Source organism: Falco peregrinus, chromosome 6 (genome assembly GCF_023634155.1).
Source record: "Falco peregrinus isolate bFalPer1 chromosome 6, bFalPer1.pri, whole genome shotgun sequence".
Lineage (NCBI taxonomy): Eukaryota > Metazoa > Chordata > Aves > Falconiformes > Falconidae > Falco > Falco peregrinus.
Genome location: NC_073726.1, coordinates 29,885,649 through 29,911,969, shown reverse-complemented (window position 1 = coordinate 29,911,969; position 26,321 = coordinate 29,885,649). Strand labels below are relative to the sequence as shown.

Sequence of the window (26,321 nt, the reverse complement as noted above, 5' to 3'; positions counted from 1 at the left end):
TGCATGCGTTTGTCTTTGGCCTGATGAAGGGCTGTGCCCAGTGCCCATTTAGGTAGTAGAAGCGGACTAAATTCTGTAGATGGTCTCAGTGGTGGTTTTGGTGGTGTTTGGTTTTTGTTTTTTCAGTCCACAGCCAAGTTCCACCATCCCAGATTATGCTAAGTGTTGGGTTTCACTGAGATCTGAAAGCTCCAGAGCAAAATCATCTTGCTGTTATGACTGATTTGGGGTAGGAAGTGAAGTATGAAATGTAGACATGGGTCAGTAGGGCTGAGGGCTTCAGTCAAAACTCTCCACAGGTTTATGTGAAAAACTGATAGTCCTTTCCTAGAACTTAAGGTTTAATTCTGTAATAGCAGTGTGAGCTCAGGGAATTTTCTTTATAGGTTTCATTATAAACCATTTCTCAGTAGGTGTCTTTTAAAGGGTTTTGAAGAGGGGAAAAGTTATTATGGAGAGACTTAAATGGAGAAAACATTATTTTTTTTTGAAGCAGCACAACTTTTTATCTTACTCGGGGCTACGGGCTGGAGTTAGATACTTTTTTTGTCACCAAAGTAAATTTGAAGGGAGATGAATTCATTCATTGCAAGTGAGGGTGCAGATGCTTTTAGAATCTGACCAAGTTATCTGTAAGTGTCTTCATCCTTACTGACTTCTGAATATGGCTTTTGTAGAGTAGAAGGGTTGAACACCAGAAGTGCAATAATAATAAAAAAAACCAACACCACCCCCACTCTTCACACCCACCCCTTCCCAGCTGTCTAGCTTAGTAAATTTCACACCATGGTTGCAAGGCCAGAATGATTACAAATTAGGGTTAGCACAAAATCTAGCTATTTGAAAATTTTCATAGAATTTTACTGTAATGTAGAAGGGTAGAATTTCTCAAAAAAACAAATCTGAAAAATTACACAAGGGACAGGGAGGTCACGTTTTCAAAACCCAATTCACTGCAACAGAAAATGGGATTTCTTAACCTTGTCTTTCAGACTGAACCATGTGTTGCCCCCTTGAACTTTGCTGTTTCGATTGTCATCTATTACGTGCTCCTTCATGCTAAGGTCTGCATCCCTTTCTGCCTGATACTCCATAGGCTGCAGTACATTAAAACTGTTCCATGTAATCAATATTTTGGACTACTGGATAATTTTTTGACCTTTATTCTCAGTGTCCTTGGGCAAGGCCCCAGGTAGTCATGCCCAAATTCACAGGAGGCACAAAATATGGTGAACTTTTTTTAAATCTTCTGCTGTGTGGGGACTGTCTGAGGGAGTGTATTTATTATGGTGAAAGTTAACATGCCTAGGTTTTGTGCTGATTCTAACTTCAACACAAAGAACTCTAATTTAATTACCCCAAGGCTGTAACATTGTGCTTTTTAGGATTGTAGAGTAGCCATTAATGGAAATTTGTTAAAGAGTGGGCATGTATGCATGATGAAAAGTGTGCATAAAAAAGTCTCTTGTGTATGACGTACTTCATATGTACTGTTGTCCTTGATTTGACTTAACTAGGTGGTACAGGCGAGAGCTGCACAGCAGTTTGCTTAAGTAAGAGTTACTTCAGCCTTGAAGTCTGTATTTAATAAGCTTTCGTTGGCCTCAGTAGTGTGCAACTGATTCTTACAAATGAGTTTTCATCTGTATATTCAGTAATTTACAGCTTTGTGTATGGATCGGTGCCTGTGCTTTAAGGATGCCAGAAGATAGGTGGCTTTCAAATATGCTTACAGACAGGTAGTATTTGAATACAGGCTTTACAGTAATTGGTGATAAAGATAACAGTGTAATTCCAAGTCCCTAATGCCTGACCCCAGACTCTGGCCAGTGTCCCCTTTGCTTATATTTGCAACTTTCTTTTCCTATGGAATATTGAATAATAATTTAAGACCATTGTTCTTTATGGCAGTATTAAGAGGTCTTGTATCAAAGAACAAATTCTATAATTGCTACGAAGGAATAGTTATAGAAGTAAGCTACATACCAGTCGCAGCCTCCCTGCTTGCTGCCCTGTTTTAGAGGAGGTGTGAGAGCTGTGAATGCATCCTTCAGGATTTCAGTAAAGCATTGATACTTCACTTGTCTGTGCCAGAACACCACAAGTGTATATTAAGATTTAGTAACACCCCCTAGAGACAAGTCGTAGTTCCCCAAGAAATGCCAAATTGGAAATCAAAACCAGCATACAGGCAGAAGAAATCAATGATGATTGCCATCATAGAACTAACAATCTACCTTAATTTTCCCAAGGAAAGTGTAGTGAGGTGGCTTAATGGCTTTTCTTCCTACTTCTTTTGGCACAGCATGTGCATGCGGGATCATGGGAGAGGAAAACTACAGTGTTCTGCACAGCACTTCCACTCAGGGCTCTTTTATCCTGCTCTAATTGTGCTCGGTGTGGCAGCTACTACTAAGAACATACTGCATTCACAGTATATAAAAACCCCTAAAATCCAGCTTTTAATTTATTTGTGTTCTCCTTTGGAGAGAACAGCTAATGTGATTTCATGTAATAAAAGCAACTATGTTAGAACGCACAGAGGTGATTTTCTAAATTTAAGACTTCCTTTGAATTTGGTTTTATCACAAATAGATCAGATTACTGTAGGCTGTGTCAGAGTGAGTCACTTATAAGTGCCTGTTAATCCAATAAACCTGAGTGGTTTCTTATGGAAATACTGTTTTCTGATTTCTATTTATATGATGATCCTGGCTTTGTTGAATCCCCACTGACTTCACTGGAAATACCTCTTTGGAAAAATATGGTATGATTTCATGCGGTAATGGACATTACAGTGAACTGGTAGAATGAAAAATAGCCTCCAGTAATTAGTAAATGTTTTAGAAGTTCTTAACATCAGTTTTATTAGGTATTTTGTAGCGTTACCAACTGAGAATAAAAATAATCATTGGAGGGGTTTGTTTTGTGTGTTTTTTTGGTTTGTGTAGAGGTAGGATAGCATTATTATGTTTTCACACTGTCCTGCAAGTTTTATAGGTGTTTTTTTTTCTGTTGTTGCTACTGCCGTACTTTGAGGCACAGAGTAATGCAACTACCACCACAATTTCCCACCTTTAACATACTCTGCTCTAATGAAAACTAAAAATCATGGATAAAATGAAGCAGCTGTTTTAAAACCATGGCTTCAGCCTTTTTCTGTTTTACTTGTGCAGCAGCTGGTATCAGTGGCAGCAGAATGCAAGAACTTTGCTATGGTTTGGAATTTTTGCCTGAAATGAGAAAAAAATCTGGAGAACAAATGTCTATCCAGCCTGAGATACCCTGCACTTCCGAGCAGAGCAGAGGGAGGGTCTAAAAACTCTTAGAAGATGGCTGGTAAACCTGGTCCTGTTTCAAACTAGGAAGTGCAGTATATAAAGATTTATGTTATATATAGGGAATTTCTAGTGCTGGGAGGAGAAAAAAAACCCCATGTTTACTGGAAATAGTTTGACATAATTCAGTGTTTGTAACACATACAACACTGCTGCTACTGTAAGGCACCACAATTTTCATAATCTTAAATTTACATGCATGTACTGAGTTTCCAAATACCTTCCTCCTCTCTGTCTCCAGCATTGAATTTATTGTGTGTGGTATGAGGGATAGGATGCTTGAAACTCCTGAATTTTTGATGCATGAAGGCAGACTTTTGTCGATGTTGACCGCCTACTTGCTGACACGTACTTGTAATGATTGTTGAGCCTGTGCAGTAAGTGCTGCTGAGGGAATTGGATCCTGAGTGCAGATGAGAAGTCATAGTCCTTATTGTGTGATAGTTCCGTGGGTAAATGTTCCATGGCATTTTGCAGAGGGGCTGTTCCAAGATTGTGAGGTTGAGATTTTTAGATCTGTTAGTGGTGGTAGTTTATTGGTAGCAACTCCAGATCCTAGTTTATGGGGTTTCAGCTAATTTTACCCACTAAACGTATCATCTCTTGAGCAGATACGCAAAGGAATAAGAGGTTATGTGGAGACCTGAGGGTTAACGAAACATCTAGAATAAAAGCACAAGAGAAAAGGAAAGACAAAGCAGATGGCTGTGCCGTGTTGATACGCTAAATAAGTCAGTTGAACAGCAGAAACAGGGACACGATTCAGACTTACTAGAACAGCATATCAAATAAAGTTTATATCAAATCTAAGGTACTAAAAGACCGGTAACTTGCAGTAACAGGTAACATGAAAAGACCTTGTAAATACATTGGAAGCTGGAAGAAGTCAAGGGAAAATGCGGGCAGTCTTCTTACCTGAGTGATGATAATAAATAAATGAGATGTCATGCTGAATAAACAGCTGAGCATAATTCTATTTAATCATGGGTCTTTTGAAGGACCAAAACCACTTTGGACTTGCTGGGGGAGTAATTTTGGTAATGAACAGCTCTGTTTGGAAATGGAGTGTATTGTGATTTTTCCCATCTGAGAGCAATGTGGACTCTGGCATTCTACTTGAAAACAGTATGCATGGGCAGGCTAAATGAGAGAGGATCAGAGGCAGAATTTACTCAAAACATTGATACTTTTTAGAAGTAAGAATTTACAAGGGTTTAACTATGCTTATGTTAATTGCAATGGGTTGAACCAATTTAGGAAGGGCCAAATTGCTGCATCTGATACAAATGGGGCTGTGTAGCAAAAAGGTCTATGTACAGGCAAATGTGAAGGGTTGTAGTCTGCAACAAACTTGCTAGGTTTTTCCTAGGTAAAAGCTGGTTTTAGAAATTAATTTATTTCATATGAAAGTTAAAATATGTATGAAAGTTTTCTTTTCTAGTAGAAGCACAGAGTGAACAGTTTCAAAAAGAGCAATTCTGACCTAAGAAGGGAAGGGCATGAATGGCTCCAGGTACTGTGACACTAATTCAAACTGGTAACACAGTCTGTGGCACGGCTTTAGTGTATGCTGACCAGCACTCTTCCAGACAGCGCTTCAGCATAGTCCAGAGGATTAGCATGGTGCACTTAGTGTTCCTGGCAGACAGCTGGGATGTGGCTACTTTCTTCTGGGGCTGGGATAGCTTGCCTAACCATATGGGTACCAGCCCTGCTGCCACGCTGGTCTTTGTGCCAGAGGACAGTTCTAACCTGGTTTGTGCATTAGGTGGCTGTTGCTCTGAAGTCAGCAGTTGCAAAGATTTCTGATCCCAGATGGGTTACTCCAGCTTGTTGTACAGAACTTTCTTCTGGGAAAGAGAGACAAAGTTCTGCTCTTAAGACTGTTTTTTTTGTTTTGTTGGGGTTTTTTTTGTAATTATTATTATTTTTGTTTGTTTGTGGCCAGCAATACGATACACATTGCCAAGAACTGGGTTTGAAAGTTCTGTTCCCTTCCAAACACGTAACACTAACCTTAAAGCCAGAAACAAGGAATGTTTTTGTGGTTTATGACCTTTTTGCACTCCCACAGAGGTATACAGTAGCAAGAGAGGACTCTCACCCCAGGTACTTGGGTACATGAGTAAGGCAGGCTGAATTCACTCTGTAGGTTTGCTGGTTTATATTCATTCTTCAGCAAAAGTATTTGTCCTGCTTTTTCTAGGCATCAGTCTGTATGGAGTCCTTCCCGAAGCTGAAAAAAGGAATTCGGTCACATTCAACAGTAAGAGCATGTGGAATGGTGTGGCTGTCAGTCACGCTCGGTGTTTGTCCTGTATGTGTGGATAAGCTGTCCTGTGGGCAGGGATGGAGTTAACCTTTCCAGCTTCTAGAAAAATGAGGTGAGGGGGATGCTAAAGCTGACTTCTGTGAGAGCTGAACAGTGTTTGGAGAAGCAGTAAAAGTTCCATTAATGGAGTATTTGGGAATATTAATTACATTGAGGGTAGAGCTGGGTCCTTGATTTCATTTTTCTGGGTGAATTCAATGAAAGGAAGAATTCGTGGTAGGTCAGGTCAAGAGAGGAAGCCATACAGCAAACCTTTTTATGTACAGGGATCCAGTTTGTGTATGTTTGGGGCTGTTTACCACCTACAAGTGAGGGCTGCACTGCTCTGACAGAGCATGCTGTGCATTTTTGTATCTGTGGATTGTAGTCTTGAGATTTCTTACTCTGCTCCCTTAGAAAAATGTGCTGCTATCAAGTTGGCAATTACCTTTTACCAGCACTATATATTCCTAAAATGAAAGGTTCAGTTATTAGGTCATTTTAACAACAACAACAAAAGGCTTTATGCAAAGCTGATGTTCCTGTAAATGCTACATACTCAGGTGAAACGATACTATTTTCTTCTGAGAGCAAGAGATCCAATTTCTGTGCCATTTTATGAGAAAGGTTTGTTACTGGCTGTTCATCAAACATAGAGAGCACTGCAGAGAAGGGGCAGGGGGGAGAAGTAAAAAAAAAAAAGGTAGCAGAAGATGTTTTAATAGTTAAGTACTACTTCTCTTGTAGAACAGTTGTTTCCAGGACAACAAGGTTGATGATGGAGTTGTAAAGCATGTGTTTCCTTTCCCCTGTATTTGTTATTAATCAGGAAGTAGGAAGACCTCTCTTAGTACTTGAGTTCTTCTTGGAGATCTGTGTTGCATCTCTTATTTTTAGTTTACACCAGGTTGTCCATGTGGCTCTTTTTAGGAGATAGTTGGTATGTGAGAAACCATATTTGTGTTATTTTTTGTTAAGATCACGTGGTACCTAAACAAATTACTAGCTGCCGTACTAACAGCTCTGGGGACTTTTGTTGTTTTTTTGTTTTTTTTTAAAGAAACAAAACAGGTTTGTGCTTCTAAGTTTCAAGGTCATCTCACTGGTGGGTTATGACTTTCTTTAACTGTTTGTTACAGAATTTTTCTTCTGTTGGAATAATAAATATTTTTTTGTATACACTAACAATATACTGTCATGCAAATGAATTTGGAATAAATTAAGGGAAATCATTTTCCTGTAGAGTATATTCAGCTGTAGGACTCCATTGTGAGATCTATTTTCAACTGCAGTTCAGAATTTGGAATAAGGCGGCACTGAATTAAATGTTGTTGCCAATTTTGAAGGGGCATAGCTAGCATAAAATCACACCCATCTCCAGAATATGTTGATCTATTTAAAATCTGGAGGAGTATGATGAAATCTGTGCTTGTGTGGTTTTCCTTTGTATATTTGATTGTACTCTGAGTTTAATTTTTTTTGGATTGTTTTTTTTTCCTTCACGACAACATTTTGAGAAAAGTCATTTTTTTAAAACCACAAATATTGGCTGTGCATTTTAGAGGCAAGTATAACAACAACAGTGGCCAGGTCATTAGTGAAAAACACGCTGCTTAAAGCTCTATTGTTGTTTTGCTAAATTAAATAGCCTGAAGTTTAATGATGTCCCTTTTAAGAGTTGGATGACTCCATGCCCCCTAATAATATATGTATTTGTTTTGTATTGAGATTTTAGAACTTCAGTTGATGAAGATTCATAAAATATTTCTTCTCATGCATAGTTGTCTGATGAATTAATGAGATACTCAGTTTCCTTCTGAATGCATTGGGTTTTTTTCCTGGTGCTAAAGGTTGGATACCACATGCTAAGATCGATGTGTGGGCACTGTTGTGAACAATTAATATTTTTATTCTTTGCATATGTTTTTCCATACAATTCTGCGGCATGTTTAAGACAACCATATTTCCTTTTATTTTTTTAGAAGAAAACTGTGACATGGCATGAAAACTAACATGCTTGGGTGACTGTGATAATAAATGCACCTTCTCTGTATCCCACAACTCTCAAACTTGTTGGAAAGGGAAGTTAAGCAGGTTGACAAATCCATGTTGGCATTTACTTGTTGCTTTGTTTTCCCCTTCTGGCTGTAACCGTAGCCAGAGTCAGGGTTCTTTATGCCTGGTGTCCTCTTTTTTTTTTTTTTTTTTCCCATCTCTTTTGCTTTTTTTGCTTTTTTTTTCTTTTTTTTTTTTTTTTTTTAATTTGCCGTTCTCAGCAGAACAAGAACAGTGCTTAACCTTGAGTGATGAGATGTCTCTGTACTTCATTTTCCAGTACATCCTCTGTTACTTAATTATTCCATTATCTGGAGCATACCAGTTCTTTACGGAGGTTTGAGTGACTTCCAGGTCACTACTTGGCATAATAAGGGAATGAGGAATTTCTTGCTGTTTCTGCTAAAGGTTTACTAATTTTGTGGCTAAATCGAGAATGTAGCATTAGAGCATTCTTTTTAAGGACAATACTCCCATAACTCTACTTAGTAGATTTTTGGGTTTTTTTCTTTTGGTTGTATGCTTTTTCTTGTTTTAATCTTCAAAATGCTTTACAAATGCTAAGGAATTCCCGGTAAGGTATGGACATGCTTCCTTTGTCTTTACAGATTTGAATCCAAAGCACAGAGCAGGACATAATGGCCAACCCATTCCTATGCAACACCCATTGAAGTGTCTTAGGGTGCCTGAAACTTAGGGCTAGCAGATATGACCCGAGAGCAAGGGAAAGTCATCGCCTTTCTGAAGTAGGTGCTGGAGACCAGCAATGAACCATCACAGCCTAACAAGATGCTCCATAGCTATCTTTGAGCAATGAAGTCCTTCTTTACATGTCTTCATTTTCTCTATGGCTATAAGGAATTTCTCTGGTAAACTCTGCAATAGCATTTGGAATTTATTTCTGGCTCTTCAGTGTTAAGCTTAAATCATGAGGCAGTCTCCCGAGTTCATCTTGATAGAGCAGTTTCATGTAACAGAAATATTCTGGCAGTCAAACTCAGAGAAACAGAAATGAATGATGGCAATATTTTTCCAGTCCTGACTAAAAGCAAACAGTAAGCTTCAAGCATTAATTAACAATATAATGAGATACTTAACTTCAAGCAAATACTTTTTCTTTAACAGAATTTGTCTTGTCTTTTTATTGCAGAAGAAGAAACAGTAACTGAGTTGTACTTGCAAACCAGGACAGTCCAAAAAGTAAGTCAAAGAATGATCATTTTCCTCTTCAATAAGACTATATGCTAGTTCTGTAAGACATCCATTTAATTAAAAAGGCAGTTGGTTTTCCTCACTACTTTGGCTGTGAATGTAGTGTATGCAGTTTGTAGAGCTGTTTGAGTTACCTGGTTTCAAGCCATGTGGTTCAGGGTGAGTTGTATTAGGGTAGTTCATTTCTCTCCCTTTCTCATCACTGTGTCAAGGCATAAAGTAGTTCAAGATTATGTCACATAATGGCATTATTACTGCTGTTAGCAGTGATGTTCCAGGGATGGGGAGAGGAGAGGTTTGTAGGAGAAGCCTTTGTCTGTTCTTAGACTGTTTCTGATAAAATTTGAAGAACCGATCAACCTTCAGGAACACAAAAGGTCTGGAAATGGATTTTAGGTTCCAAAGGTTGTTAGTATTCTCTGTAATATCAGTTGGTGTATTAAAAAAAAAAAAAAAAAAAAAAAAAAGCTTTAACCTTACTTTAAGGCTGCTGTATTTCCAATTTAGTATTTTTGAATATATTAAAGCCATTTACTTGAGAGTACTGTATATGCTTATGGTTTAGTGCAGGAGTTTTTTCCATTTTGGTCAAAAAAGCAGAATGTTTTTCAACGGTATTCTAGATAGGAAGCCTTACAGATCGTATTTCTGATTCACTTGTAGTAGTCAATGGCACATGTTAAAGCTGGATGCTTTTAACTGTCTTGAATAAAGCATGTGCTATGTGATAACATCTACATTGCAATTTTAATAACAAAACCTAAGTTTATTCTGAATTTGGTTGCACACCAGCTAACAAATGGATTCACTAAAAGGTTGCGTGAGGTTTTCTGTAAGTCTAGAAATTGTCTCAGACTTCTTACAAAGGGATGAGTATGTTTTTAATGCATAGGTTTTGAAATCGTTGATGACTCTGGTTGTTAAACAGCCTTTATATGGTGCTTTATTTATATTTTTTCTATAACTTATATGAATATCACTTTAATTTACACCTGTGTGTGTCCTTTTTGTCTGAGAAGTTTAAGCAATTCTACAGACTTGCTTTTTATAGACACTATTTGGAAAAAAAAAAAGTGGTAGAACATGTGTCAGGCATATGCAATTCCTTCAGCATCATGTTTTCCACACTGATTTAATAGCTATTGAGTCTCCTCAAACAGTCTTGTTTCCAAGACCTGTTTTATGGTAATAAATCTACTTGGCTGTAAAATTCTTGAAATGATTCAGTAGGACAATTGTTTCTTTAGCACATTCTCTGAGAGATCATAGTTAGAAATGGAAAAGTTCTTAACCAGGTCAGCCTTTTTCCTGCAAGACATGTAGTCAGTGCTGGAAGTGATAATTAATGAAATAACCAATATTTGCTCTGGCAAGCTGCTGTTGTCCAGTGCTCCCTGCTGTCCTGATTTCTCTCTTGCTAATTTACAGTAAGTTTTCTACTAGTGTCATGCTAAATTACCTTGGGAAATGCCTAACCAGGTAAAGAACAAAAGCTGTGGTGTGATGTGATACAACTCTTTTTTAAAAAAAAAGAAATTATCTCAAAATTCATACTGAAACCATTAATGAAGTTACCAAAGACTTCTGTAGTTTGCTAACCAGTTGTGCATGAGGCTAGGGGATGGTGTGTGCATAGTAGGCTTTTTGGTATAAAGGGTGGTACAGCAAGAAAAGATTCATCCAGGGTAGCTATTAAGAGCTTGCTTCTATACCTTAAGTGCCATTTGTGGTGGTTGGGTTCTCATGACATATGTAAACTGTAGCAACAGTGAGCTAGTTCAGTATGTGGACTGTTGTGGTGCCAGCTTGTAGTCCTTCGGGTTTGTCATCAGAGTACCTCTCAAACTGCAGGACCGCATGCGGGACAAATCCAAAATGAGTGGTGCAGTCCTTGAGGTAGATCATAATTTAATAAATGGGCAGGCATGCAAGGATGATTAAGTTGTGATACCTGGTGTGTTGATATATATAATGTGTGTCCACTCTCCAGAACCTGCATGGCTTTCTGACAACTGGAAAATTGAGCATTACTTAGTGGGAGCAGGTAAGAAAGGAATTCTGCCAAGAGCCTGTAAGGAGTTCTGCGTATTGGGTTTCCAAGGCAGTCCATTAGGTAGCTCACCTGGAACATCATGTATGTGAAGAAAAGGGAGGTGTGTTTTTGCCAAAACACTGCACAATTGGAGCTCTAGCTAAAAACACCAGGTTACACCAGGAGAGACAGAATCCCTTGATCGTAACATTTGTAAGGTTCTGAAATACTGTTGGGTTTTTTTCTTTGATGTTTTCCTAGTTGGACATCAGGTAATGAAATAGTCCTTTACATTGTCCTGTACTGACGAAAGCAGTAAATTCTGTGCTTAGTTCCCCCATGGATATTTCCTTAAAATAGACAGTCTTTGGGATCTGGGACTCTTGATCCTCTTTCCTACCTCAGGATAAGGAAGAAGCTTTGCAGTTCCCCCAAGACTTACAGCAGATCAGTATATAAAATCTGTGCTTACCTTTTGCTTTGGAAAAAGGAACCTTGTATTCTTACTGGCCTCACCTGCCAAAGAGAGGTATTTCCATTTCAACTGTGCATTTTAATCAGATGCTTTTACTTCAAGGCATAAACTGTAGGGTTTTCAACATTGTACTTTAAAATGATCTAGAATAGCTTTTGTCATATTCATAGATAACTGCCTGTCATGATACAGAAGAATGCTAGGAAACTAACGCTGTCCTAGCCAAAACCAGCACACCTCTGCACTTAAAAGGTGGGGTAAAAGACTAGTACTCTGTGGGCTCTTGATAAGAGCACATTGTGCCATGTCAGCATATTCATTCCAGTTAGTGTCTTACAGAAGAAATGGTAATACTGGGCATCATTTTCTGTATGTGTTGTGTGTACGCACACAGATGTTTTCAGGGTTGGTTAGAAGGATTTGCTCCCATAGTCCTGTTTGAATTGCTGGTTGGTTGCATGAAGAGGGAGGGTGGTCTGATAAATGGACCAGATGATGAGAAGCTTTTTATCAGCAGCTGAAAGTTCTCCTGACTCATGTATTGTCCACAAAGTCACTTTGTCAGTTGTGTTTGTCAGTTGTACATTCAAAGTCAGGGTACCATATCTACTTAAAATTTCAGACACAATGATACATCTTAATATTTGGGCTCTTCAGCAATAAAAGCCTAATACCTGACCTTGCGAGACAACCTGTTCCTTGCACGTGCGTGAGCAAAGAGGCATTGTGGAGCATACTGCCATTCAGCCAGACAGTTGAGGGAGGTGAATGACAAGCAAGATTTGAAGAGAGAAGTACAGGCAGCAACCATAAAGAAAGCAATTTTCTTCTTCAGGTGTCTCCCTTCTTCTAAGAGGGTCCACTAGCATTATGGCATAAGAGGAGACAAACCACAAAGAGGTCAGTGTAACTAAATGTGTGTGAAGTAGCCATTAACACAGGCAGTGGGTATTCAAAAAGAAACTCTCCATTTGACAGTGCTGTCTTCTAGATGACTTAGAAACATAAAAACATAACTTGATTTTAGAAGAACACTTTTAATTTTTGTCAGATATGAAAGTACCTGTAAGTTTAGTGTGTGCTTTGCAAAGAGAGGCGTGTGCTAAGACTGATTTTCAGATTTCTATTTTATGAGTCGTATTTGTGGTACGATGGTTTCATATGTGGAATTCTGGCACCACCATTAACACTTGAAGTTTTTATGTGCACTTTGTAGGAGCGCTCCTCCTGTGCCACATGAATAGGACCTGTGTCCTGGGATGATCTGTGTTGCTCATGGCGCTTCGCTGGGCTCAAGATAGGTTATCAGTAAGGCTTGGATTCTCTGTCTGCAACCATATTCTAGGGTATAGGAACCCCCAGGGAGCGGGACCCATAGTAACACAACTGCTTAAACAACAACTCTGCAACTGGGGGGGGGGGGGGGGGGAAGAGGTGATGTATCAAGCTGGAATATATACAAGAGCTGGCTTATACATTGCTCAGCTAAGTGGTAAATAGTGTGTGTTCTTGCCTTCCTCACCTGTGCTCTCTCTGTTAATGTGAGTCTGGTGCTCCAAAACTGCAGTTCTTGGAAGACTTCTGATGCTTGAAACTGGAAGATGCCTAGCAGCAAAACTTTTTTCTTCTCACTCTTCTCCCTCTTAATTTCTTGCTCAAAAAGCAAGACAAAAGCACTTGCTTTTTCTGATCTTTTTAGATACCTAAGGTCCAAGTTTACCTAGAAATTCACAGATCTTGCAAACTGAAAATGTAAATTCAGTGATCAGTTAGGTGTCCGACTGGCAGTGGTGCTTACTCTGTCTTGCTTAGCTCTCTCAGGCAGATACAAGGTTCCTTTTTCCAAAGCAAAAGGTAAGCATGCAGAATGATGGAGGAATGCAGGATCTTAAATACACAGTTGCTACCTGTATAAGCTGCAGCTGTGTTTGTCTCTTGGTGCTGGAAGGGGTGAGCATCAGGTAGAGGATAGGTACTGGTCTTTTTAAACCTCTTTCTGTGCAAATGCTAGGTAAAAAAAAAAAAATCACCTTGATTATATAAATATTTCTGTATTGATAATACATTTTCTTAATATGAAACTTGGAGACTAACAAATCATTGTTAAACTTCACTTAGATTTTATTTTCCCCTAACTGAGGCTAGTTTCTGTAGCTCAGGGGTGAGAACCTATATCCTAAAGGCTATGTATGACTCACAACTCTTTCATATAGCCTACTATCACATTACTTTTTCACATTAGTTATTCACATGAATACAGAACAGTACTGACATGTTTATTAACACATGAACATGGCTTGTTAAATATGGTTAAAAGCCCTGGCCCTTAGCTAGAAAAAAATATTGCTGATGTTGCTGTGAACTGTTCTATCACAAGCCATTTTCACTTGCAAAGACTCCAGTTGTTTGTGAGTAGCCTTAATCATTGAGTGCCACCTGTGTTTAAGCAAGCATGGGATGCAGAGATAAATCAGCACTCCTAACTTTTACTCTCTGAGGGATGGACACCTTACTACCTGTTCACTTCCAGCTCAGAAATCACTGGTTCAGCTTGCAGTTTTATGTATCGTACTTATATCACACAGTTTAATTTGCTTTGGGCTTTGAGTCTTGCATGGAGGTAGTGGGGAAAACTTCAAATAAAAAGAAAAACTGTTTTTTATTTAAAACATGAAATCATTATAGATATGTGATGAATGTATCCAAAATCCACTCCTCCTTAGTCTTTCAGCACCTCTTTCGTGATGGCAGAAGTATGTCTCATTTTCTGTAGAAGAAATGGTTCTTCCCTTTTTCCCCTTCATCCTGGCTGCTGTGTTGTCATGAGACATGCCCTTTCTTTAATAAACATCCTTCTTAGCTCACTAGCTTGGAGGACTGGACTCACTGCTCAGGCCAAAAAATGACAACCAGCTCCGTCAGCCTTCCAGGACAAGAGCTGGTGTGCTTTTTAGTAGGGTGTTCGCTAAATGGATGGTCAGTGTGGGTGGTCCTCTGCATTTCTTCCACTGTCTGCAGTGTTTTACAGTCCTTCTGGAAGGGGCAAGCTCTAGATGAGACTGGGTTTGTCTGAGGCAGTTGGTTTCTCATCAGCCTTCTGGTGACAGGACAAGGTGGAACAGAGGCTGGAGAGAGGAAGTTCATGTCTTTGTGGATATATCTGTCACATGTAATCAGAGACTTCCAGTCTCCCTTACGAGTTTAGTTGTATATTGGTACCCTCAGTGTAATGTAAGAGTTCAAATACCCAGATGACTTGGAAAACAAAGTACTTAATGTATACTGCCTTGTGCAGAAACAACTATTCCATTAAAGCTTGCTTTAAGAAATTTTGGAGATCATTACTCTAACAGGGGAGATTAGCTTTAGGGAGAGCATTTACAGTATAAAGGGACCATGACAGATACAGAGCAGAGCAGGGCCCAGAACTCAAGGATGTTTTCAAAAGCTCTGTAGCCAACAAAGGCACCACAAGCCATATTGCACGCTCCATCATGATAGGCTCTGCCCAAGCTGTTTAGTGTCGTTGGAAAGCCAGGTACAATCGTCTGAGCAAAGCACAGTGCAGATGGCACATGTACTACTTCTGATACCCAATCTAGCTCATTTACAACTAGCTGATATCTCTGGGTGCTACTGTATTAAGCTATGTAAATTCTCAAGAGGCCTGCCACCCACTGCTCTACTTGTAAGTGCAAAACTGTCTGCGTATATGCTACAGTATGCCATGTGTAAGAAAAGTAAATTTGTTATTAAAGGGACGCTCTTAAAAATTGCCTTCATCCTTATAGCTCCCTCCAAAAATGTAACATTATGTGGTGGGTTTGTCAGTGTTCTGGATATTTGTTTCGTCTTTGCTTGCAGTGAAGTGTATATACAGCTGAACAGAAAATACTTAAAATACACTATACATCATATTAATTCAGGAAATTGGAACATCTTAAATAATACATTTAGTAGCATCTTGGCACTTTAAATTTTCTCACAGTTTCCAGATAGTGTTTTCTCTCCTTGTAAGATTGAGGGCCAGTTCAAACGTGTATTCAGTATGCCCATGTGAAAAAGAATTTGCCTTTATATTAAAATTTAAGACTTCCTTTTTTTTTTTTCCCCTTTTCGTGCTTCTGAAATACTAAATCTCTTACATTGTATGTGTATAGAGGAGAAGATAATGGGTGAGAATACTGCATCAGGAAAAAAGATCAGTGGAGATAAGACTTAACACTTAAAACTATGTGGGAAAACTTGCTGCAGTGTGAAATAAGATTTAGGGGTTTTAAACTAAAAGGGTAATAAGACACAGACATGGAGCCTGGGGAGGGATCTGTGTTGTGTTTGTATTTCTCATCTGTTGCATAAGCTTGGACAAGTTGCTTGGCCTTTCCCTGCTTAATTTCCCCTGTCAGAGATAGGCATGTTTTACTTGCTATCAGTAAAGCACTTAAAAATCTTGACCTAGTATTATTGTGGACTTAAATCTTACTTGAACTTACTTAAAATGTTTTTCCTCCTCACTCTTGCTTTCCCAAAGACAAGAATAAATAGAAATATTTTTTTTAAATGGTATTGATTGACTGATACTCTGCAGCTGCTTAAGGTAGGGTTTAACTAACCCTTTCTGTTGTCCAAACATCTACTGAACAGCTTCCCATCCAGATTACTGTTGGATACCTTGCATTTCTAATTCTGTTAGGGGCATGGTCTGTCAAGAGGTGTTTCCTTGTTCATTTGACTTAGCAGGCTGGAGTTTCAAAACCTGGTGTAGCAGGACTTTGTAGACTGCTTTACATTAATAATGGCTAATCTTACACAGCAGTCAGAGCTTGGGGCATCACGGACGGGTGGCTGACAAATAGCCTGATGATGATGGAAACGTAGTGTGTATCACCAGAAAGCCCACTGTCAGGCTATTAATGTGCTCTGCATCGTCATCAGGTCCTGTGGCACAGTGCTTCAACAGCATTCTGGCCCTCGATATGAAGGGCTGACGTACTCGTACCAAACTGCTCCTACCCAGCAGCAGTGGGTGGTTTGCTTGGGTGTTGTGCGGCACAGCAAGCATGAATCTCTGTGCAGAGAGGAGTTCTTGCCCTGTGATGCTGCTACTGTTGTGAATGCAAGAAGTGAATTCAAGCAGGCATTAAACTATGTGGATGCAGTGGTTAACCAGGAAAATGCATTGATCTTGCCACAGCCAAGTCTTGCAGAAATAGTTTCGTCCAATGGAGTTAAATCGCTGCACTTCAGGAGAAAGAGCTATCCAGTGAAACATCCTTGCTGAGAAGCAGCCTGACACCCTGATGTGCAGCTTTGCATTCTCTGTTAATGTTACCAATGTCCTGGCAAGAATCCCATGTACAGAGCTGAGGAAGTAGATGGTATAAAAGCCGAACTCTTTGGGCTTTTTGTTCTGCGTTGATCCATTGGCCTTGCTGCAACTGTACTGTCAGAGAGCATCTGTATTCCACATCTAGAAACACAGAGTGTACTCCTGAAGGATGACTCCTGAGCGTTGCACTGTTTCACTTCAGGGGTGTTGAAAACCCTGCAGTATGTATACAAGCTAGCTGTATTTTAATTAAATGTAGTAGCTGTGTACATACTGCAGAAGGGATAAGAGGGGGATACCTCACATCTAATTTGTCATTTTGCTGTTTGGATTTCTTTGCTATTGTCTTCCCTCTTGCGGATTTGTGCCGTAACATCTCATTCTCTTCCTCCTGTGCTGTTAGCAATGGCATCTGTTTTTTGAAATAAAAGCAAATTTTCTTAAAACTTTTTCTGTTGTTGAGAAGCCATTCTTGCTGTATGATGGCAGAGGCATCCCTGTCCTTCCTGATACATGCATCTGTACAGGATTTATTTTAATTAGAGAGCTACAGGAAGCAGAATCCCCATCCCGTGGGAGCCTTCTCATATCTGATTCTTATTTTTTGAATGGGGGAGCTTGGAGTACCCACCCTAGGGCTGGCAGGCGGCCTGGCAGGAAGCTGGACAGACTGGCCTGCCGGCCAATCTTGTTGTCTTTTATTGAGAATTTTGGTGAAGTCAGCACATTTCCATGCAATCGGTGTTCTGCAGTGTGAAAATTGTGTTTGGGAGTTTTTTCAGCGGCTCTAGTTTTAGACTGCAACTTGTGGGAAATTGACTAATTTTAGTAATTCCTGTAGATGATTTTGTGAGTAGAGAAGTGGTTTCTGTGGAAGAAAATCCTCTTGGAAGGATGTTCTTCAGCTAATGTGAAGGATTGCATGTTTCCATGTCATGGTTCAGGTAGGTGAGTTATCTGGCAGGGACCTGATGTACCCTATCCACAGGTCTCGCGTAACAGCAGCTGTTTCTGGTCAGATTGCTGCCAGATGTTGTTCTGTTTTCTTAGAATGGCTTACCTGCAGGAAATCCAGATAGTGTAGGACCCAGATCTTCCACCTTTATTGGTAGGGCAAAGTGCGAAGGTAGTAGCAGTCTGTGGGGAAATACAGCCTGGGAAAAGCAACAGAAGACGTCCAGGTCTGGAGGATTGTGGGTGGCCCAGGCCAGGCATAGCTGTGCTGCTGGTCCACAGGTGCCTTGCAAGTAGAGCATTGTGCTGTAGCACATGTGTTTGAAGCAGGCTGCATTGCCTCATTACATCACGTCAGTGCTAAACTGGGTTTGACTCTTCAGGTGGTCCAGTTTGACCTCCTGCTCAAAGTAGGGCTGACTTGGAAGTTAGGTCGAGCAACTAAGGGCCTTTACTAATTGCAGATCTCCATGAACAGAGAGTCGATAACCTTTCTGTTCCTGTCTTCCAGTGTTTTCATAATGAAGACTTTAATTTTTTTTTTACCTCTTGGGTCTAATCAGAATTTGCCTTATTGCAGCTCATGACTGTTACTGCTTGCTGTTCGTCTGTGTGCTCATGAGAGGAGTCTGTGTTTTCTTAGTAGCCCTTGTAGGTAACTAGAAGGCTGATGAAGGGGTTTGTCTAATGACAGGTGTTCTGTGTGAGTTTGCAAGCTGGATCCAGGAATCTTCTTTGGATCACTCTTCCTCTCTTGGCCCATGGACATGCAAGAAGGAAGCTGAACTTGCATTCTCAACATACAGTACTGCTATTGAACAATGTTGATGCTTTCTGGGTTTCTTCAGCATCTGATGTAAACCCCTTCAAATCCACAGGCACAATAGAACCAGGTGTCTAGCAGTTCAGACAGACAAGACTGATCTTGAACATATTTTTTTTTCTTTTGGTTCTCTTCAATAAAAAAATATATCTCCTTGGAAGATTCTTTGCATTATGAAATATTTTGAGGTGAGTTTACAATGAATCACCCATTAGCAGTTCAGTGAAAATAATTTCAAGGAAAACAGTACTTAGTTTTAAGTAGTTGCTGCTTTCAGAGGAAACACAAATGTAACTTTGAACCTCAGAAGCAGCTCGTGTTGTGGTGGCCTTTGAGTATGTCCTTAGAATGGATCTGAAGATTACACAGACATTACAAATCATCTGTATTATTTTGAATGAGCAGCTCTTAAATGGAATGCAGTCCATTAGGGAAGTATGTATTGGAAAATGCAGAAGACTTTTTATGGTTGTTTTTTTGTTGGCTGCTGGAGCCCAGTATTTGCACAGCCACTGTGTAAAAGCTGCATGTGTAAATCCCATCGGAGGGGAACCCAATCAGTAACCAAGAGCACCAGTAAAAAGAGTAAAGAGGGGAACTTTTCCCCAGCATGTAGTTAGTTTGAGCAGGTTTAATGCTTGTGTACACGCAGTGTAACTTCACAGGAGTCCATCCAGACTCACAACAGGTTAATAGTTCCTTCAAAATCAAAGGAGGTATAATCTTATAAAACTTGCATAATAGGAAAGTTTGGCCTTTATATCCAGAAGCTAAACTGGCCAAGCAAACACCTAATATTGACTTGAATTCTTAATCTAACTTTGAGTGTGAAACTTATCTCTAGCAAAACAAACCATACCTTTTTTAAAAACATATTTAGCTTCTTCCTCAAAGAAGCATGTATGCCATGTGCTCCTGCCTTAGCAAAAGGTAACTGTTTTGACTCGCTTCATGCTTACTGTTTTCTCCCTGTTTTCTGCTCCAGTGCTCAAGATGCATAGGGAACCAGAAGTCTGGTAGCATAGCTGTTGCTTAAATAGAATTGCAGCAAGGTTCAAGAGTTGCAGCCTACAGGAGTCAACTCTGCAACTGTTTTTTCCATACCCAAGAAGCATGAGTCAGATTTTGCTAAGTGAGTCAAATCTATCCTCAGATTCATTTGAAGACACCGTAATGGATATATAATTTGCAACAGTGCTATGCATAGAAAGGGTTTAATAAACTAACTTAGTTTGCAGTATTCCCTCTGAGTGGGAAGAGGGACAGGGTAGACGGAAGTGGTCGGAAAGTGCGGAAGGAATGGCAATTCAGGTGTACCTCCGTCCCCAGGAACCGCACATAGTCATGTGGCGTGGAGGGTATAGAAAGATTATCTTTAATTCACTGCTCCTGTGGGAGTTTGCTGGGGCCTGAGAGGTGGTTAATGCAAGTACGCCTACCCTTGGTGATGCTGCTGAACTGTGGTCTTCAGCCTGACAGCACCGCTTAAGTGAAAATGAGGGTTGTTGCTGGACTTTGAAAAGGCTGACAAAGGCTACTCGGCTCATCCTCTAGTATGCATGTTGGGGACCCAGACACAAGCCGCCCTCTCCCACAAGAAGGGCAGTACTTTCATAATACCTTCCTGGAAATCGGTCCCTATTCCTTTGCTTTGCATTCCTTCCATTTATCTTCACCTGGCCAGTGCTGCTATGCATGAAGCTGGCCTCCAAGGTCAGATGTACTAGAGCTGCAGCCGTTTACCAGGATGTGACTCTTGCATGTTTTGCTGGCTGTGTCATGCAAAAACACTCCCTTTCCTCTGGAGGAATGACCAAATGATAATTAAACTTTTGAGGCCCAGTCACCTTCCAAGTGTTTCTTCTCCTCTGTTGCCATGTTTAACCCTCCCTCTGAGAAACCTCTGTTGATTGTGAATTTTGACCAGGAAACGAATTTGATGGCTCCATTCTCAAGCATCGGCCGTTGACTGGTTGCAGTCAACATCCTAATATTGTGCTCAGAAGAGTGACTAATACCTCCTGTCTGGCATAAGTCTTGAATGAACTAGTAGACAGGCATGCATTTATTTTTCCTATTCCCATGTGCAGTCAACCTAGAAAGAATTTTTTAGATTTGCTTTTCTTCCGCAGTTTTTGGTGGGGACCCTGAGGAAATGAATGATGGAATTCAAATGCAGCGGTTCAAAGAACATCTTTGCCATTCCTTATTTGTGGTACAGAGATGAGTTGGCAGCGTCAGATACATGGTTCCCTGACTGACACGCACAATCCCTTGTAGGTCCGTGGCTGCTTTTAATTCTTTTGTAACTCAAAACAGCTTTGAGTTGTCTTCACTCTGAATGAAGAACGTTATGTATTTAAAAATGTCTTGGGTTTAGATCATTCAGATCTTTATTACCTATTCTAAATGGTTTTGATTTGTAAGAAGTTGATTGTAGAAGACTGGGATTCAGGAGTTCAGCAGCAATCATGTCACTCACTTGTTGGTTGTTTTTCTTTTCTCTGGTTTAAGCTTTGCCAAAGCTTCCTGAAACATATGTTGTTTGAAAGGTGCTGAAGCAAAAACAAAACCCACAAAGGAAACAAACCCAAACAAAACATCAAAAACTTTTAATAACCCACAAGCATTAGTGTACTTGTGTGGAATGAGATGGTTGGTTACCTTGTGTATGCCACTGCTGTTTGTCCCATGTTTTGCTGGCGTGGTCGGGGGTGACCTGGAGCAGGCTGTGTGTCCCCAGTGAGTGTTCTGACTGCTGCTGGTAACACGTGATGCTGCAGAGATCCGCTGTGCTACTTACCTGCAGCCACGCTGTTCAGGAGCATGGCACCTTTGCATACAACTTGCGTTCTTCAGAACTGCTTCTCTTAGGTTTTTACTTCATGCTCTTTTTGCACCTTTTCTGTCTAGTTCCTCACTTCAATTCCATTTATTTGAGTACGTGACTCCATTACCCTTCTTTATCTCCAATCCACCAGTAATGCCTGCGTTAATTAGAAAGGAATTGAGAGCAACAGGTTTGAGATTGTTGCATGCTGAGATCTCTTTTTGGGAAACTGCATTCCAGTTGGAGAAAGTAGCTTTTGCCTAAGGGAATTCAGAAGTTTGCTTCAACTGTCATGCTGACCTGCAAAGCTGCTTCCCTCTCAGATGTTCATGTAAATTTTTATTCCTAAGGAATTTAACAAGGCTCACCAGTGGTACTTGCCTCTTTTTGACAGCTCCTCAAGAATATAGTTTCAAGTAAGTCTGTAAATTTTGGCACCTGTAGCTGAGTAAGATAAACGTAATCCTGATACCAGCTAACTCACCAGTCATCTAGTCACTATTGCATGAATGCAGTCTCCCAGAAGGTGTTTTGTATACATGAGTGCTGTATTGTGTTTGCTGCACATGGTTAAGGATGCTTGAGTTACTCCAGTGAGGACAGGTTTATAAATCAGCACTCACTTTTGTGCAGGATTTTTCAAACAGAACCACTTCCTGGACAGTATGATAAACAGTTACCTTTTTTTTTTTCCTTCAATTATTTTTATCTTGTTTTGAATCTTTTCTTGGGGTTGCTGCTACACATGCTGGAGACAGATCTGACAGTTTTGAAGTACAGGAAAATACCTGAGGGGCTGGTATTTAAAGACTTATCAAAAAGCACTTTGTGGACCGCCAGCCCTGTTTTCAACTACATACATTATTGCTCAGATATTTACGTGAAGCTTGCCCTGTGTTCTCTTCATACTGTGCCTTGCTCTTCAGACAACACAGAGAAATCTGCGATAATTGGCTATTTAACATTTTATTATTTAGGTGCTAGTGTCATAATAGGATCTGCAGGTTATTTTTAAACATAACAATGAAGTTAGATTGTACTGAAACAATATCACCAAAAAAATGTATAAAATTCACCCAGTTGATTCATAGTTTGCTACTACAGAGTGAAATACAGATGAGGTTTCTGAATTCAGCCTAATAGAACCATAATGGCAATTCATTTTACTGTCTGCACACATCACGTGTGTGTGTTACCAAGTGTTTGTTAAAAGGGAGTAGAGCCCTTCAGTATTTAAAAGAGGGCATCATGTTAAAAGTGAGCTTGTACCAGAGTCATGGTTTTTTTGTTTGGGTTTTTTTTTCCTCTCTCTTTTCCATTTTTAGGTCAGATGATTCAGGTTTTCCTCAGTGCTTTTAACCTTTTGCCATCTGAACAAGCTGCTCAAGGGACAGCAGTGCTTTGAGGCCGTTGCTGAAAAAAACACTGCCTCTGCTAGGATAACTCTGTTTTGCTGTCTTCCTTGATGTTTGCTCTTAGTTTCTTAACCCTTTGTTACTTCCTATTTTTCCTTAGCACTACAGGTAGCATCCTAGTAAATGTTCATCTTTACTTTTCCTTTCACCTCTGACACCTTTCCCTCTAAGTATAAAAAGTCCATGTGTGGGGGGTGGGTGGGGGAAATGGCCTGTAGCTCATCTAATCTATCAGCTTTTCATGGAAATGTAGATTTAATTGCTGGCAACGGAGCAAAAAACAGAGCATTATCATTTCTCACTTTCATTTGAACAAAAATGTACGTGCCTTGCTGGACGTTACATCCCCTTATTTTGTTCCCCAAATAATAAAGTGAGTATACGCTTGCATTTCATAAAGGAATTTAATGAAAGAGTGCTTCCAGTGCATTTGCAGACTGTCCTGCCTTTTAAGTTTTTACAGTAAATTTTGAAATGTTCATAGGAGTCTGTAAGTGTACAAGAGTGTGTTGATCAGCAGCGGGTAGCTGGATTGTTTGGAGACAGCATGGTAGAGGAGAGGTGGCAGAAATGTATTTTAAAATACCCTACAGGTAAATTTTGTGGTTCTTGTCCAGTACAGAAATTCTGCATTGAACAGACCTGAAACAACTGCTCTGTTTGAAAAGCGTGGGTTAAATTCTGATTTTAAAATGGCTTTATGTCTTTTTAATGGAGATCAAATATTTTTATTCCATTTTGAACATTATATCTGTCAAAGGCAACAAAGTTCATTTACATTGATGTGAATCTCTTGTAAAGCTGAATTTGGCCCTTCTTGTTCTGTGCTTCTTAGTCATGTGATAATCTTTCCATAAATCATGCACTCTTGCTTCCTGCTTTTACCAATCTGATCGTATAAAATGCAGATGAACCGAGCTTTTGGCTTATTAAGCATAAGCAGAACACCCCATCTAAACCTACCCTTTTGTCACACCAGCCCTGTTTCCCCCATTTGAAAACAATATAGCAAGAATGACAAACTTTGACTAATATAGTAGAGGTTTTTTGGTCTCCTCCCTTTCTTATTCTGACCTGTACTTTGCTTTCGTTATAAAGTGAACATAGAAATTACCCTGTGGGAGTGGTGAAACTGCAGCAGAGAAACAAAAACTATTTGGATTCATCCGAAAGCTATTCATTCGCTTGCTCTTCTTATTAACGGCTCGAAGCATGCAGTTTGTCCTGTTCTGACTACGTATTTTTCAGCAGGAATGAAGGTAATTCTTTGTGTGTCTCTTTCCTTTTAATAGTGCTTTCATTTTATCAGAACAGGCATTTATATTTTTATCATAATTATTATTTTGACTACTTTTAAATGTATATACAGCTGCCTTATGGGCATGTTCGGTTGATCTCAGTGAGCTCCTTTTCCAGTAACATTTTTTTTTTTTTGGTAGAGTAGTGGGGTTATAGATTCAGATCCGGGTTACACAGGTAAAAATCACAGCGCTCTCCACAGGAGGTTGCAAAGCTTCTTCCAGAAGACATCGGCATATTTGCAGCCAAAATTTAGTCTATAATGGGTTTTTGTTTTAATCATCTGCATATACAAAGGTGAACATCTCTCTGTACTGTTGGTATCGCCAGCACTTTTTGTGTTGGGGAAAGTACGTTACTGTAAACCCATGAGCAAGTCCTTGTTGCTGTCCTCCCTGGCGGGATAAGATATTTTTAGTAAGTCATTTCAGAAACGTAGGACTTCCTGATACTTTTATTGTTAATTCGCTGCAAACTGAAAACGCAGGATTGGCAGCATTTAATTCAGAGAGGATTGTTCTTGCAACACACAAGAAGTGTTACTGGTCCCTGGCTGCAAGTGCAGGTTATTACAGTTATGAGACGAGTGGTATGTTTATGATGAAAGAAAAGTTTTGTTTGGTTGGTGGCTGAAGCAGCAGTATTAAGAATGTCTCTTAAATATTGCAAAGTAATTTTATGCTCCCTAATGCCTTTGCAAGGTTTTTTGGATGGGGGGTAGGAAGGAAGGACAAAGGGAAACCCTTTAGATTTTGCAAATATTACCTTAGATAGCCACTGCTGGAACCCTTCAAGAAATCTCTTACTGGGTGTATTTCTGTATTCTTCACATGGAATATTCCCAGAGTGTTAATCCTGGCAAATCTTCGGTCGTCTTGCTTGCACAGCGCCTGCAAACAGGCTGTGTGTGTCTGCAAGGGGCAAGAGGAAGTGGTGGCTGTATGGGAAAGGGCAAGGTAACGAGTTTCAAAGAGACGCCAGGAAAAAGGACCCTCTGCTTATGTGTCCTGGTTTTAAAAAATACTGCTAGATCCTTAATAGTATGTGTATGGCTTCTAATGTTTGTGTTAGTTTTTATGATTGAGATATAGGTCAGTTTGCCTCTGAAAATGTAGATTTTCTGGAGCGCTCGGTGAGATCTGTGATTGTCAGTCCTGAGTACTTTCAAGAACAGCAGTCAACTGCATTGAACAGGGAAAACTTAGCTTAAAACCTTTTAAGTTGAAGTTAGCATTCTCTGCCTGTGATCTTGGGCATGTCATCGTATTCTTCTGGGCTGCAGTTTCCCATCTGGAAAATTAGAATTAATAATATGTACTTACCTTGTTTTCCTCATGCTATGTGAATGAGGAGGTTGAATTCATTCATTGCTACTGTTGTATTAAATATACTCTGAAAGAACTGAGAGTTGCTGCAGCTCGGAGTGCTTCCAAGTGACTGTAAAGATTTTATAACCAATACCTGATAAGCTACAATTGATAGTTGAACTGTATTCCTGTAGCAGCTCATGGCAGTCCTCGGTTGCTTCTGTTGCATTGTGAGATGATCAGAGCCTAAAACTGGGTTGGATGAAGAACAAGAAGAGTTTGCACGTAGGACAGTCATTGCCATTGGCTAAATAAGAGTATTACCCCCCCACTCCCCCAATTAAAATCATGCAGTAAAACATTGCTTTGTAATTTCGAAGCTCTGGTATTATATTACTTCAGAAAATTCAGTGAAATGAGCAACCAGTTGTCCAATGCCAGTAGGACTCTGACACCTTCAGTGACCAACCCAAGACATTAAAAAAATCACACAGATGGATTTGTTGTCATGGCACTTGTGTTCAGTGATTAACTGCGTGTATTTTTATATTATTTTTTTTCTAATGAGTATTTCTCTGGACTTAACAAATAACTCAGCAGTTTAAAGGTGGGATTTCAGCTTCTTTGCTCAAAAGTTTAAAATGTGCTAACATTTACTAGATGTAAGAAGCTGACTAAGTGGAGATGCAGTGTACTGTAGGTAAACAGGGTCATATTGCCTCCTCTTACTCTGTTTCAGTTGGTTTTTTAAGTGGTAAGTCAATGGATTGTTTTTCAGATATTTGCGTTGTGTTTTCACCATCAGTTTCCAAGTGATTAAGGGAGGAAGGATTGTCCTTGCATGTGCCAAAAAAGTGGACGCGCAAAGATCAAGAGTTTTCTACTACAGTCTTTCTCCCTGGCTTGCTAGGTCATGCCTGGCGCATACTTTCTGTGCCTTT

The 26,321-nt window shown here is 39.8% G+C and overlaps 1 long non-coding RNA gene across 4 annotated transcripts in view; it reads left to right on the top strand.

The window, feature by feature from the left end:
- LOC106112105 (uncharacterized) overlaps positions 1-26,321 on the top strand; it is a 131,733-nt gene that overhangs the window by 55,014 nt on the left and 50,398 nt on the right. For 3 of the 4 annotated variants that reach the window (XR_008747755.1, XR_008747758.1, XR_008747757.1), the window contains exons 3-4: positions 8,855-8,904; positions 23,873-24,033. This is a non-coding gene — a long non-coding RNA (uncharacterized LOC106112105). Of the gene's footprint in view, positions 1-5,544; positions 5,605-8,854; positions 8,905-23,872; positions 24,034-26,321 lie in introns of all 4 variants that reach the window. The other variant, XR_008747756.1, reaches the window with a different exon arrangement.